Below are 4,837 nucleotides of genomic sequence, written 5' to 3'. Positions count from 1 at the left end.
GATTCAACTCTTTTATTCTCTTCATTTGTGTTACATATTAGCAGGACAATAAACAGAACGTGATGCCAGATGAAGGTCAAATCTAGTGCTGACTTCCGAGAAGTGCCCTGGAGTTCATCGATTATACTAAATTTGGCAAGTCCATTTGTACAAATAGAGGAGAAGGGCAGATGGAAAGCCCAAGCTTTTGAACCTGAATTCAGCAAGCCATAAGCAGTGATGGCTCATTATTTCCACTGCAGAGTAAAGTATGGCATCAATGGGGTTGGTGAACGACATTTTACTGCCAGAGACAGTATTGTTCAATATACAGGAACTGATTGAAATAAGACATACAGTTAAGGACAGTAATCCTGTCCTAGATGGTGGTGGGTAGAGCTTATGGCACATTCAATTCTACTCTTCAGCATATCACTGCTTCTTGTCTGCCACCTGAGTGGACAGTCTCTCTCTGCCCAATAATAGGAATGATCCTATTAGATAAAAACTGGAAGAGCAAGCTGGATCATATTTAGTACTACCAATTCATAGGAAAGGGTGTAGCTGGAATGAGGTCTTCAAATTGCATCAAACCAGGAAACTGCAGGTCACTACTGAGACCACCATAATACACAGGTAAGTTGCTTGGAAGGCAATGCCACAGAACTTGTAAACCCTCCTCTCAAAATGGGCTCGGACTCCACTCAATCTCAGCTCTCCACTGGCATTCAAAGTCTGTTATAATGTTCAAGGGATTCTGTTCTGTCTACTAGTAGGACTGGTCCTACCATTAGGACTATTGTTCATTTATCATTGTTTCTTTTGTAACCTTCAGCCGCATGGGAGGTAAAGGACATTCTGAGTTCCTATGGGCAAAAAGAACTTGTGGTAGGCAGGAACTGTGATCTAAGTTATTGCATAGGTAACAGACTGAGATGATAGAATGGGTTTTCCCTTTCAGATCCTAAGTAGAATTTTTTTTTCCCCCAAAATATTTTCCACATTTTTAAGAAACCCTTGGCAAAAGAAAAAGTTGGTGGGAGGGGGGATGTTTTAAGCAAGGAAACTTGGCTATTTCCAGGGACTTTTTTTAAAAAACTCAGGACAACATTTGCAAATGTCATTTCTCATTGTCCTATCCCAGACTCCAAACTGGTGTAGTCCATTCCATTAACTAATGCAGTATTTCAATATTTCAGTGAAACAATGGGATACAATAGTGATTAGTAGAAGCTTTTGCACAGTTCAAGACTTAGTAAGAACAGATTTTTTTTTCCATAAAATGAGCAGCTGTAGTATTTTGTGATAGAGCTGAAATTTTGGTCTCATGCGAAGTTTGATGAAAATACTGAAAGCTAACCCTGAAAGCTATTTGGAATTAAGTCATGCTATTTTAAGACATATATTTAAGAGTTTATCCTATGAAGAGGGATTTTTTCATTCTTTAGCAACCTATGTCTGATAAAAGAAATTAAACATTTGCTAGTAGTTTCTTTTTATATTTACACTTGCATCTTCAGCTGCCAAGTTCAGGATGAATCAACCTTAAACTGATTTTCTATCATGTTGAGAAAAAGAAGGTCCCCTCACTACAGCCTTGCAGATTGTTTTAAGAACCATATTTAAGAAAAAGGTGACAGCATTAACAGAGCAGGTAGGATGTAGAATCTCCAGATGTTGATGAACAGTAATTCCCAGCAGCTCCAGACAACATGGCTAATGCTCAAGTATGCTGGGACGTGTAGTAACATTTGGAGTAATATGAGTGAGCACTGAGAACATGCTCTGAATGCAGAAGATCCAACCAGCAGTTTGGGGCACTTTCAGTTAAAGCAAATATTAATGGTATGTAGGAATGACCTTGAGAAACAGGGCAATGAGATGCAACCAAGGGAAGAGTCAGATAAAAGGCAGTTTAGCCTGCAGCAGGAATGTGGGCAGGGCAAAAGGCTCAGAAGAGACCCTCCCTAGTTTTTGGGCCATAAAGGGGACAGGGGAGAAAAGTACTTTCAGACTTGCAAAGATTGATGTCAGCCTTATCAAGTAGACCAGACAGGAAACATGATCAGATGAGCTAGTTCTACTTTATTGTAAGGTTACATTAACAGAATCTTGCAAGTCTGAAAGCTCTTCTCTCCCCATATTCCCTTTACAGCTCCAAAATTATGGAAGGTCTCTTCTGAGCCTCTTGCCCTGCCCACATTCCTGCTGTGGGCTAAGCTGTCTTTTATCTGACTGTTCCCTTGGTTGCATCTCGTTGCCCTGTCTCCCAAGGTCATTCCCACATACCATTACAGCAGTTTTCCTTCCCGCAACTTGGGTATCTTCCAAATAAAAATAAAAATAAAATAAAAAACTTTAACTCCCAGAATTCTCAGTGATAGCTTTGCTGGCTGGGAGTTATTGTACAAAGATCTAAAGCAGTGTTTCTAAACTTGGCAACTTTAAGATGTGTGGACTTCAGCTCCTAGAATTCTGGGAGCTGAAGTCTACACATCTTAAAGTTGTCAAGTTTGAGAAACACTGATCTAAAGGGTATCCAGCTTTGGGAAGGTTGACATAAAAGGATCAGGTGGTCACTTCTCTGTATATGATTGTGACATTATTTTTGACTCCTAGCAACCACATATATTTTCTCCAAGATGATTTATCCTTAACCTGTTTTTTCAAGTCTCCCAACAGTGCACTCATTGCCACTGTAACCAAGTCCATCCACCTTGCTGCTGGGCATCCTCTTCTCTTTCCTTCTACCTTTCCCAGCATTAAAGCCTTCTCCAGAGAGCCAGGTCCTCACATCATGTGCCTGAAGTAGGATAATTTGAGCCTGGTCATTTGTGCCTTGAGTGAGAACTCTGGGTTGATCTCTGTACATGACAGCTTCAGACAGGTTGATTTGAAATTATATTTAACAATCATATAGTCTTTCAGTGAGGTAGATCAAAGAGATCCACCCTTTCTCATGTCTTTTATGTGTGTTGGAACTCCCAGGATTTGTCATAGTTGGAGGGCATCTGGTTGAAGAAGGCTACTAACAAAGTCCTTCAAGTAATTAAGTGACCAAGAGAAGGGCTATTTTCCATTTACAGAGGCTCCATTATTCAATATTTGTATCTAGATTTTCCTCAAGAAGCCCAAATTGACAAAGATGGTCTACTCTCTTTACGCTTGCAGGCCTGCCTCTTGAGTAGGATTTCAAGCTAGGTCTGCCCAAAGTAAGTCCACCAGTTATACATGACATCTATGTGCAAAGTATCCCTCAGAACAAGAAGAGACACTCTTGGGGCAGTTTTCAAACACAAGGCTGTTCACACAAAGTTGCATACACAAGGAGTGGCCGCATGCAACTTTGAGCTGCTTTGCCCTAGGCACTCAGGCATGGTGCCAGATGGAACAGTATTACTCTTCAGCATTAATAGGCATTGTTGCGAAAGAGGAAATGTGCAGTTTACATGACTAGATTTGCATAATGTTTGCATATGCTAACATGCATATGGGTTAACATTTAGAAAAAAAGAGATTAAAATGTAGGCAGAAATATAAATATAAATGACCATATAAAGAAAGATTATGTGCAGGTGACACATGTAGCTATTTCACTGTTGATGGGCTAAATGTTGTAGATGTTACCTTGGATCTTTTAAGTTTCCCGAGCTTTGAATCTTGGAAGTGCACTTGGATCAGAAAGCTGTTCCAATAAAGGGCTATCCTCTGAAGTAGGCTGCATTTTGCACACACCCAACTTTCTTCTTACCCATGATTAACTGATCCACAGTTTATTTCAATAACATAATTTTTGGGCTCCACACTACCCAGAACCATGAACAAACAGATTTGCACAACACACTTCACTAAAATATGGTTGGCCAATTCATGCATAAGTGTGTTGTTTGCCTCCCTTTCAGACTACTTTATCAGTAAATTAACTATGGCAACATGATCATCCTTATGAAATAGTCCCAATTCACTGGTATAACAAGAATGAAGAGGGACCTGGGCAAGCTCTGCCTTATCAGCAACCCATCTCTCCACCAACTGCTGGTGTTCTCTCATTTCTCCATCCCATGTCTTCTTCACATTTTGCTGGGCAACAGCACTTGGCATCTTTTCTCTCTGTTATGAGAATATAGAAGCTTGCAATGCAAAGCTACAATAATGCCTGATAAAATTCGCAAAAGGATTTTCAAGACGAGGATGACAGCATAATAGGGCCTCTTCTCCCCTCCCCTCCACAAAAACGTTTATCCTGCACTGAATTTGGGGCATCCCCAGTATGGTTTTAATTATTAGCTCTTCAACATAACTAACGTTACGTGTTTCTTGGTAGTGTTCAGAAAAAGAAAGAGCAAAGTTAAATTCAATACTGGGCACCACACTTCAAGATAGATTCTGACAGACTAGAATAAGTTAAAGACCACCAACATGAATCATCAGGGACTAATGATTAAATCCTACAAAGCACAGCTGAAGATCCCAGGTAGGATGGTGCATTTCAAATACCTGGGAAGTCATCACACAAAAGAAGGCCAAGCCTCTTCTGTATCATTCCACAGAGCAGGATGACAAATAATGGATTCCAGTTTGCAGATTTCAGTTTTGAAAAAATATCCAATAGTAAGAACAGTTTGACTACTAAGGGAGGTAGCAGACTCCCTTTGTTATGTTTTCAAGTACAGCCATCTGTGAGAAATATTTCAGTTTCAATTCTGTCACATAAACGAGGGGTGCTAAATGGCCCATCCACCTCTATTATCCTCTGATTAAACACTGGTGGCCGGAGAGTTAAATATCAGTTTTAGTACAGCTCAGAGTCTTATTGAGAGTAATTGGTTACAGCTATGGACAATTTGTTCCTTCAACT

The sequence above is a fragment of the Python bivittatus genome, unplaced genomic scaffold, assembly GCF_059951505.1.
Source record: "Python bivittatus isolate LINGU-HERP-01145 unplaced genomic scaffold, Pbiv_v1 ctg000570_np1212, whole genome shotgun sequence".
Taxonomy (NCBI): Eukaryota; Metazoa; Chordata; class Lepidosauria; order Squamata; family Pythonidae; genus Python; species Python bivittatus.
Note: the sequence above shows the minus strand (reverse complement) of the source record.